An 11,760-nucleotide genomic window follows, 5' to 3' on the forward strand; every position below is an offset into this window, starting at 1 on the left:
TCTTTCTCTCTCTTTATTTAGGGAAACATTGGATAAGGGAAGGGCCATTTCCATGCTGAAGAAAGCAGTTCTCTAGTTTCTTACTCTGACCCCTCTTGAAAAGCATCTTCTGTGGGGTGACATTTGTTGAATTGAAAGGAAGCAAGGGATTTTCTAAGGAGCAGGATGGAAAAATGAAAGAAAGAAAGAAAAGGGAAAGAAGCCCTTGCCGGATAGCTCAGTTGGTTAGAGCATTGTCCTGAAGCATAAGGTTGCTGGTTTAATCCCCTGTCAGTGCACATACAGGAACAGATTGATGTTCCTGTTTATTTCTCTTTCTCCATTCTTATCTTACTAAAATCAATCATAAATATTTTTAAAAAAGAAAGAAAATGGCCTGACCTGTGGTGGCACAAGGGATAAACCGTCGACCTGGAACACTGAGGTCACTGGTTTGAAACCCTGGACTTGCCTGGTCAAGGCACATATGGGAGTTGATGTTTCCAGCTGCTCCCCCCTTCTCTCTCTTTCTCTTTCTCCCTTCTCTAAAATGAATAAATAAAGTTTTTTTAAAAACATAAAGAAAAAGGAAGGGAGAGAAAGGGAGAAGGGGAGGATCTTTCTCACCTGAAGTTGGCTGGCTTGCTCTCTAGATTCTCACTGAGACGTTAGCCGAGTTCTGGAGGCCCTGGGAACAGTCAATTGCTCTACAACATCTGCATCCTCTCATCCTTGCTTGGTTTTCCCCTAGGAGTTAGAGAGCCATCTTTTGTACAGTTGATATAACTGAATGCATTTGTGAGCACTCATTTTGGATGCTTGTGGCCAGGGAGTAATAGGCAGGAAGCTAAACAATGAACAAATAGTAGGGAGGGCTGTTTGGTAAGAACAGGAGTGAGTAAGGGTAGAGGGGAAAAGGAAGTTAAGGGGGGAAAAAAGGAGAGTAGGTTGTGCAGAGGAAACTAAAACAAAGGCAAGAATGGGCTAAACTCACAACAGGGCACCCTCAGCCTTTGTGGGTCTGTCATCTATTCTAACCAGAGGATGGCACTTAGAAAAGTAGAAATATAAGGCCTGCCTCTGTGAATAAGAGGCCACAATGTTAAAGACTCCTTTCTAATTTCCATAAAAATAGTACACTAAAGGGGTACCTAATGAATATGGCCCTGCTAAAGTATGAATTAGGTAGACTTCTGTAGCTGGAAGAAGGATCTCAGGGCCCATCTAAGCCACTGTCCCTCTCTCCTCTCTACTGCCAACACTTTGGAGCTGAAGGTATTTGAAGGGAAGGTATATACCAGCAAGTTAGCCACAGCTATATTCTCCTTACCTGAGGGAAGAGAGAAAAAGGTTACCAAGTTCTGTCAGCAACCATGAATCTTTAACACAAAAAAACAGTTCCTGAGGTTGGATTTTCAGGCACACTGGTAAGCTACGGAGGAATGCATTAGAGATAAAAGTCTCCTCCAATATCCTTATAGCCACATCATATGATGTTGAAGTAGAAAGTTTTTAGGGTATCAATTTTTAGGGGACCCTAAAAAGTAAACCCTATTGTCCCCATTCCAGCAATCCAGATCACACACTTCTCAGGCCTTAATTCCAAACAGGAGGGCCACATCCTTTTTAACCAGAACCTTGGAAACAGCATTGGACAGCAAGTTGACAGTATGTTTTGAAAAGAAAAAAGAAGTTAAGGAAAGAGTTTAGGGAGGATCTTGGCTAGTTATTTTCCTCCAGCCCAGAGGTTCCCAGATGTTGTTTGAGCAACCAGAACTGGCCTCAGAAGCCCAAAAGAATGTTGTAATAATTACAGAAGAGGCTTAGGGATAGAACTAGGGATTTCCCTAAAGAGGTAATGTGCTGTGAGCAGAGCTATATGGAATATTTCAAAAATTAATTGTACTGTCAGCTCAAAACCAAAGTAGTTATTTGCATATTGTTCTGCAACTATATCCACCATCCAAATACATTGTTTAGGGCTCGATTTCCACAATCTAATTTTTCCAGGAAATCAGGCCTGTATGTCATCTAGACATGTCATATAGAAAGAGGCAGATTTTTATTTTATTTTTTTTTTGTGAGAGAGACAGAGAAAGTCAGAGAGAGGGACAGATAGGGACAGACAGACAGGAAGGGAGAGAGATGAGAAACATCAATTCTTCGTTGCGGTTCCTTAGTTGTTTATTGATTGATTTCTCATATGTGTCTTAACCGAGTGGCTACAGCAGACTGAGAAACCCCTTGCTTGAGCCAGAGACCTTGGGCTCAAGCTGGTGAGCCTTGCTCAAACCAGATGAGCTCGCGCTCAAGCTGGCGACCTCGGGGTCTCAAACCTGGGTCCTCCGCATCCCAGTCTGTTGCTCTATCCACTGCACCACCACCTGGTCAGGTGATGGAGGCAGATTTAATGGCGGGTGCAACGGGCAGCGCGCCCTGGGCCCCAACTTCTGAAGGGCCCCGCAAAACCCCAACTTGACACTTTTCTAATGTAAGGGGCCCAATATTTTCTTCTGTGCCTGGGGCCTCAACCGACCTTAATCTGCCTCTGCATACAGACATGCCTTTATGCAACCTTCAGAGAACCTTTCTTTGCTTTCCTTTTTTTTTTTTTTTTTTTTGACAGAGACAGAGAGAGAGTCAGAGAGAGGGACAGCTAGGGACAGAGGCAGGAAGGGAGAGATGAGAAGCATCAATTCTTTATTGCAGCACCTTAGTTTCAAAGAACCTTTTCTTTCAACTTCCTGGGAAGAGGGCAGAGCAAGTTACAATATAATAATGGATAGTATAATAACATACAACATAATATATTATTATAAATAATGTAATAAATCAATTTTATAGCTTGAAGAAACTGAGGTAAGAGCAGCAAAGAGATTTATCTAAGAATTGAAAAGAACCATACCTAAATTTTCCAAACTCCCATGCCAGTGTTTTATCCCCTACATTTTATCTTCTATTGTAGAGGCTAAGTAATATGAGACTGTCCAGAACTTGGACTCAAAGCAAAGACTATGAGAAAAAGAGGTGCGGGTGTCAGGGCCTGAAAGGTGGAGGTGATATCAAGGAAGGAGCCCTTGGGCCTGTGTACTGATACACAGGGCTGCAGCTCTGTGTAAATGTAGTTTCTAACAATGGATATATTTGATGGCCTGGAAAAACAAGACATTCAATTTACAGAACATCTTCTCCATCTATAGAAAACAGACAAGATAATCTTGGACTCAGTGCTAAAGCTCACTACCTTTGGACCAAGCCAGGATGCCAGTTGTCATGTCATGGATCCCAGGCATGGGCCCCAGTGAGCCAAAAATGTAAAAAAAAAAACCCAAAGCACAGATTCTTAGATAAAACCTTGTCCTTGGCATTCTGTAGCAAGAAAAGGAGGCCAAAATGAGGGAACTGGACAGCTGCTCTGGCTTTAGATTATGAGAACTCCTCCAAGAACCTCTCCTCCCTAGACACTCAATGACTTCCTCCTTTATTCTCTAGAAGGAAAGAGTTGGGGGAGCTCAAACTTAAGCAGAAGGAGTGAGAAGGGAAGAACAGAGAGAGACAGGATGAGACAGGAGGCCTTTGTGTCCAGAAGGTGAGGAATGATGAGGCACTTAAGAGGGCTTTAGATGATTTAGATTTTCACTGAGGAATTTATCAAATAGGTGGAGCCCCAGGAGGATGGGTGCGTTCTTTCTCAGCCTTCTCCCCAGCTTCCACCAGCCTCGTCTGCTTAAAGAAACAGACCTCAAGCATTCTGTGGAATCAAGCATTCTGTGATTCTAAAGGCCGGTTTGAATCTTCTTGCTAATAGACACTGGGGGTGCTGCTAGGAGAAGGAAACAACAAGAGAGGAGCGTAGGAGAATTCAGCTGAGGCCTGTTAGCTCACTTTCACCACCTCCTTTTGCTTGTCTATGAGGAGGAAGAGCAAGAGAATGAGGCTACAGCAAAACTGATTGTGAGGAAAGATAATGTTTCTCTTGTCTTCCCGACTACCCAAGTTTCCAAACAGACACAATCTCCCACCTGTGGAAGGTGAGTGCTATGTAAACAGAACCTTGTGCACATCAACCCCAGCACAGTCATCCTAGCCCATTTCATAGTACTTAACCTCTGCCCAATAGTCCAGAGGAACAGGACACAGTTCCCTTAAACTCATGGCCCTGAGTGACTCACCACTCTCTTGGCACACACATACATTGAGTCATCCAAATTTACCATTGCATACTCAAACCATTACGTACTCATATTCAACCTTGATCAGACACATGTACCCCCCAGATGTGGTGTGTATGAGTATGCATGTGTATGCGTGCACAATTTATGCATACACACAATTATAAAATAGTCATAATTATACATCCTTGGACATACAAACTCTCATACAACTACCTCTGTATACACTCAACTAAACCTGCATACACACATCAGCCATACTCACAATATTTACAGTAATCCCCTTAAAGTATAAGCATGACCACAATCTGTCATACCCATAGTTTTTTTGTTGTTGTTGTTTTTGTTTTTTTGTGTTGTTTTTTTTTTTTTTTTTGCATCTTCATACAACCATATTGCTCTACACACCCACCGGAAAATATACAGATGCAAAGACCCACAACCACATTTATTCACACACACTCTCACCCTCTATACTTATGTACACACCCCCAGTACCACCTTCACATATAGCCAGCATATTGCTTTACAGGTACTAAAGCTTTATATTGCTTTGTAAATACTCCTAGGTCTTTTGTGTGACATCCTTATTCCTGCTTCTACATTTCTTCTTCTCTTTATATTAAACTTGTCTATATGGAAATTTTCAAAAAAGTATATTAAAGTAGTGAAATTAGTAAAATGAACTTTATGAACTTATCACCCAGTTTCAACAATTATTTACACATGTTTTAAGTTCAACAATTCAACAGATATTTACTATGTGCCAGTACTCTGCATGTATATGCTGTTGGGATATAGTAGGAGTTCGGATATAATATGTGTTTAAAAAATACTTGTTGAATTGAAATTTTCCAGGCCTTAAGCTGGCATTTGGGGTTAAAGAAATAATGAGTAAATCACTGTCCCTACCTTGAGCTGGTAGAAAAGACAAGCATAACTCAATGTTATACTGGAATAGAAGTTAACATGCCACAAACCAGGGGTGGAGGACAAGTCCAGTTGGTCACCTGTTTTTAGAAATAAAGCTTTATTGGCACACAGCTATGCACATTCATTTACATATTGTCTGTGGCTGATTTTGCACTGCAACTGCAGAGTTGAGCAGTTGCAGTAGAGACCATATAGCCCACAAAAACTAAAATATTTACTATCTGGTATTTTTCATAAAATGTTTGACAACCCTTTCACCAGAGAGCTGAGACTCTAGGAGCTAACTTGATTATACTTTGGAGGGGAGGTGGTAATAGAAAGTGTCAGATAAAACTACACATAGTAGCATGATGACCTGAGTCTCAGAGGCAGAATGTGAGTCTCCATCTCTTCCCTGTGATCATGATCTACATACTTGGGCTTTTGGACAGGTGCTGGTTCTCCTACTGAACACATTCACAGACCCCCCCCTTGTACCCTTAAATATACATTCAGTCATTCCTTTCCCACATCAAAGAAAGACTTTATGCAGATAGAAATGTTAAGTACCAGATGTTCATGCCATATTCTCTCAAATGGTAGAGCATATCTGACAAGGCATTTATCCCAAATAACCTTCTCATTGGTCTCAAAGAACACATTTAGGAGGGCTGGCATCTAGACCAAAACAGATAACTCTGGATCACCAAGCACAGACACATTAGACGAGAAAGGCTCCTCAGGGATCCCTTAATCAAAAATGTATCCTTCTCCATTTACATATGAGAAAACTAAAGCTGAAAAAGAGGTTGAGAATTTCCCAAGGTTGCATGATGAATCAGTGGCTGAATTGGGACCAGGTTCTAGGTGTCCTGAGTCTTGAAGAAAAGTATTAGGCACGTAGTGCAAACACTATACAAATAGAAAATTTAAGTTTCAAGAAGGTAAAGATACTGCACAGAGTACCACTATATGTTGAGGACAGATCTGGGACATGAATGCAGTATGGCTGGATCCCAGACCAGGGTTCTTTCAAAACAGTGTTAAGCATCTAATCTTACTTCCCAGAGAGAGGCCTATCTAAGATGCTTCAGGTCCTAATGGGAAGGCCAGGGGTCTTTCCATTAAGCCAGACTGCCTGTTAGGAACCATTTGAGTACCTCCCCAGCAAGTGGAGAGGACTGATAAGAAACATGCCTTTCCCCCTCTCTTCTTATACCCAATGACAGCCTATAACAAGAGGGGTCTAGAGTAGTGGTATCATAGCATTTCTCCTTTCCTTCTTCCACTTTGCTCTCCACTCTACATCTGGGCCTTCTGTGCACACCTTATCCAGGGTGAAGAAGATGTTGCCCTCTTAAACCAAGTAGGCTCATCACCCTCATCAACATTCTTCTTTCAGTGATGCCTTTACACAAGTAGCTCAACTCCAAGCCTCAAGGCAACAGCTTGGACACCAGAGAACTTCAAAAAAGCTATAAAAGGCCTGACCTGTGGTGGAACAGTGGATAAAGCGTCGACCTGGAATGCTGAGGTCGCTGGTTCAAAACCCTGGGCTTGCCTGGTCAAGGCACATATGGGAGTTGATGCTTCCAGCTCCTCCCCCCTTCTCTCTCTCTCTGTCTCTCTCTCCTCTCTCTCCCTCTCTGTCTCTCTCCTCTCTGAAAATGAATAAATAAAATAAAAATTAAAAATTAAAAAAAAAGCTAGAAAAGTCAGTCCCTGAGGTCTTTGGCCCCACTGTCACCCCTAGCAGTTTCCTTTCCAGTGTTCTGACCTTGTTTTTGTTTGTTTTTTTAGGTTCTGTGTGTGTAATATTGTAATACTTTTTAAAACTTTTAAACCTTTTAATTACAGTTTATATTCAATATTATTTTGTATTAGTTTCAGGGGTATGGTATAGCAGTTAGACAATCGTATACAAACTGTTCCCCCTGATATTTCCAGTATCCAGCTGGCACCATACCATACATAGTTATCACAATATTATTAACTATGTTTCTTGTGCTATACTTTACATCCCCATGACTATTTTGTAACTGCCAATATGTACTTCTCAATCCCTTCACCTTTTTCATTTAGTAGTCTAACTCTCCTCCCCTCTGGCACCATTGGTTTGTTCTCTGCATCTATGAATCTGTTTCTGTTTTGTTTGTTCACTTACATTGTTTTTTAAATCCACAAAAGAAGTGAAATCATATGGTATTTGTATTCTTTGACTGATTCATTTCACTTAGCATAATACCCTTTAAGTCCATTTATGCTGTTCTAAATGGTGAGATTTTATCCTTTTTATGGCTGAATAATATTCCATTGTGTATATACATACACACTTTTTCCATAACACACACACACACACACACATATGCCACAACTTTTTAATACACTCATCTATTGATGGACACTTGAATTCTACCAAAAAAAAAAAAAAAAAAAAAAAAAACTACTAGAGGATGAAGACTTGGCTTGGGGTGGAGTGAATATATAATATGGTATACACAGATGTGTTGTGGAATTGGGCACCTAAAACCTGTATGTTATAATTAAGTCACCTTAATAAATCCAATTTTAAAAAAACTACTAAAACTAATAAATAACTTCAGTAATGTAGCAGAATACAAAGTGAATATCTAGAAATCTGCTGCATTTTTATATACAAAATGAACTATCAGAAAGAAAAGCTAATTAAACAATCTCATTTACACTTGCATCAAAAAGGCTCTGGCCAGTGGCTTAGTGGATAGAGCATCAGCCTGGTGTATGGACATCCTGGGTCCAATTCTTAGTCAGGACACATAGGATAAGTCACCATCTGCTTCCCCCCCACCCTTCTCTTTCTCTTCCCTTCTTGCAGCCAGTGCTTTGATTGGTTCAATTGTTTCTCTGGGCACTGAGGGCCAGAGCACTGGGCCATTGGAGCATGACAGCCGCAGGCACTAAAAATAGGTCGGTACTCGATCTTTGACCCCAGGTGGGGTTGCCAGGTGGATCCAAGTTGGAGTGCATGCAGGAGTCTGCCTCATTATCTCCCGTCTTCTCATCAAAAACAAGTACACAGCCTGACCAGGTGGTGGCGCAGTGGATAGAGCGTCGGACTGGGATGCGGAATGACCCAGGTTCGAGACCCCGAGGTTGCCAGCTTGAGCGCGGGCTCATCTGGCTTGAGCAAAGAGCTCATCAGCTTAGACCCAAGGTCGCTGGCTCCAGCAGGGGGTTACTCGGTCTGCTGAAGGCCCGCGGTCAAGGCACATGTGAGAAAGCAATCAATGAACAACTAAGAAGTCGCAACGCCGTTCCTGTCTGTCTGTCCCTGTCTATCTCTGCCTCTGTAAAAAAACAACAACAACAAATACACAAGCAAACAAAAAAGCAATTGCATCAAAAAAAAAAAGACAAAAATGGGAATAAAGTTAACCAGGGAGGTAAAAGACATGTACTCAAAAAATTAGAAGACTCTGAAGAAAGAAATTGAAGAGGATAAAAATATATGGAAGCGTATACCATGCTCATGGTTAGGAAGAATTAACATTGTTAAAATGTTTATACTACTCAAAGCAATCTATAGATTTATTGCAATTTCTATAAAAATACCAATGGTATCTTTCACAGAACTAGTACACATAATACCAAAATTTACATGAAACAATGAAATATTTTGAATAGCCACAGCAATCTTGATAAAGAAGAACAAAGTTGGGGGAATCATGCTACTTAATATTAGACTATATACTATAAGAGCATAGTAATCAAAACTGAATGGTATTAGCACAAGAACAGGCATATAGATCAATGAAACAGAATAGAGAGCCCAGAAATAAAGCCACACCTATATAATCAGTTAATATTTGACAAAGGAGGCAAGAACACTCAATGGGGTAAAGATAGTCTAATCAATTAATGGAATTGTGAAAATATAACAGAGTGGTCCCTCATCTATTGTGAGGGTTAGGTTCCAGAACTCCCCGTGATAGGCAAAAATCCGTGAAGTAGCAACCTTATATTTGTTTTATTATTTATATATTTTTAAGGCTTTATAAACCCTCCTCATACTCTTATAAATCTTTCTCACACTGTTATTAACATTTCCCACACTCTTATAAACACTTTCTATGCTCTTAAACCTATGTAATTTTTTTTTCATTTTTCTGAAGCTGGAAAACAGGGAGAGACAGTCAGACAGACTCCCGCATGCGCCTGACTGGGATCCACCCGGCACGCCCACCAGGGGTGACGCTCTGCCCACCAGGGGCCGATGCTCTGCCCATCCTGGGCGTCGCCATGTTGCAACCAGAGCCACTCCAGTGCCTGAGGCAGAGGCCACAGAGCCATCCCCAGTGCCCGGGCCATCTTTGCTCCAATGGAGCCTTGGCTGCGGGAGAGGAAGAGGGGTGGAGAAGCAAATGGGCACTTCTCCTATGTGCCCTGGCTGGGAATCGAACCCGGGTCCTCCGCACGCTAGGCTGACGGTCTACCACTGAGCCAACCGGCCAGGGCGTAACCTATGTAATTTTAACAACATATAAAATTCTATATGGATACTCACCAGTGAATGTACTACAACTTGAATGATGATGTTTTAATTAATATATTTTATATTTTTATATTGTTTTCAATTTTTTAGGTTAGAAAATGCTTATTTTACTGCAAAAATAATTAAAATAATAAATATATAAAAATACCTGCATTCCACAAAAATACCACAAAATTAAATAAATACAATTTAAAAATCTGTGATACAGTGAGACCACAAAAAGTGAACTGTGATATGGTGAGGGACGATTGTATATGCAAAAAATAAAATGGCATCACCTTCTTACACCACATCCAAGAATAAACTCAAACTGGATTAAAGATTTAAATGTAAGACTTGGAATCATAAAACTCCTAGAAGAAAACAAGCAGTAAAATATCCAACATTTTTCTTAGTAATACTTTTTTCTGTTTTTTTGTTTTTGTTTTTTAATTTTTGTCCAAGAGACATAGACCACAACTTAGATTAGAAAAATCAAATAGCACAGTATGGGAATGTACAAGTGTGTGGTACATTCCCAGGAGATGGCACAGTGCATATAGAGCATCGGACTGAGATGCAGAGTACCCAGGTTCGAAACCTCAAGGTCACCAGCTTGAGCGCTGGCTTGAACACCGGCTTAAGCATGGACTTATCTAGTTGGAGCAAGGCTCACCAGCTTGAGCCCAAGGTCACTGGCTTGAGCAAGGGGTTATTCGCTGTGCTGTAGCCTTCCAATTCTAGTCAAGGCACATATGAGAAAGCAACCAATGAACAACTAAGGTGCCGCAATGAAGAATTGATGCTTCTCATCTCTCCCTTCCTGTTTTTCTCTACCTGGCCCTCTCTCTGTCTCTGTCACAAAAAAATAAAATTAAATAAATAAATAAATAAAAATAAAATGAGCATCTTAAACACAATGTCCAGGACCTGCAAAAGATAGATGATCAAAAAAGATAAGGCCGTTGCCCTGACTGGAGGGAGGGAGGGCTTTCTGGACTGGAAAGCAGAAGGGTAGGTGGTATTTCTGTGGGCTACGTAAGTTTGGGCAAGACACCTGTTCTATCTGGTCACCTCTGTACCTAGGAAGAATAGTTGTTGCTTGTAAGGTTTGGGTTCAGGGTGGCTTTAAAACCAGAGCCCCAGAGGTAGATTTAACAGCAGGCACACTGGGCATGCATCCTGGGCCCCAACTTCTAAAACCCTGCTGTAAATCCAGTAGTCATAGCCACCATCACAGCCTCCTGGCCCATGCAGGTTTGCATTAGATTCGGACAGTCGGTAATGAAACAATAGAGCCAAGACCTGGTGGGCCATTAGCTTTAATTCCAGCTTGCACTGGGCGGGCAAGAAATATACACAGTGAGAAAACACTTCCCTTTCCATTCCGGGCTCTCAAAGCCATTGACTTATCCTAGTTTCCTAGAATCAAAGTTTCTAGCTCACCAGCCCCATTCAGCTCTGTTCCCCATCTCCTTCTCTCTGCACAAACTCTGCACAAACTGGCTTCTCCTTCAGCACTCCGCCATCTTGGCTGCCTCTCCTCTCCTTCACGTGGCCTCACTCTGCTCTTCTACAGCATGGGCTTCACCTAGAACATAATCACTCTTCTCTCTAATGCTAATCTCAGGAACCAAGAAAGCAAGTTCCCGGTCTGCCACACATTATAGTGTAGAAATCAAAACCTTTAATCCAATATACAAACAAGGAAGTCTCTGACACAAAGTCACTTATCTGAGACATAATGGGATTCCTCATGAGAGTGCACCACCCCACATCATATAACAGTCAAGGATGTGGGGAAAAGCTTAGTCTTAAAACTAAACCTTAGGCTATAACCACCCTGCCTGCTTACAGCCTGTCCCCCACACCCAATGCAAACTATAAGTGAGCAAGCATATATCATATTTAAAAACTTATTTGACCAACACCTACAAAACTCTAACTTTACACTTGTTTCTTTTTTTTAATTTTTGTTTTTCTAATTTTATTTATTAATTTTAGAAAGGAGAGAGAGACACACAGAGACAGAGAAAGGGGGGAGGAGCAGGAAGCATCAACTCCATATGTGCCTTGACCAGGTAAGCCCAGGGTTTCGAACCAGTGACCTCAGCATTTCCAGGTTGACGCTTTATCCACTGCACCAACTCAGGTCAGGCTACACTTTTTTCTAATGTAAGGGGCCCA

The sequence above is a fragment of the Saccopteryx leptura genome, chromosome X, assembly GCF_036850995.1.
Source record: "Saccopteryx leptura isolate mSacLep1 chromosome X, mSacLep1_pri_phased_curated, whole genome shotgun sequence".
NCBI classification, from domain to species: Eukaryota; Metazoa; Chordata; class Mammalia; order Chiroptera; family Emballonuridae; genus Saccopteryx; species Saccopteryx leptura.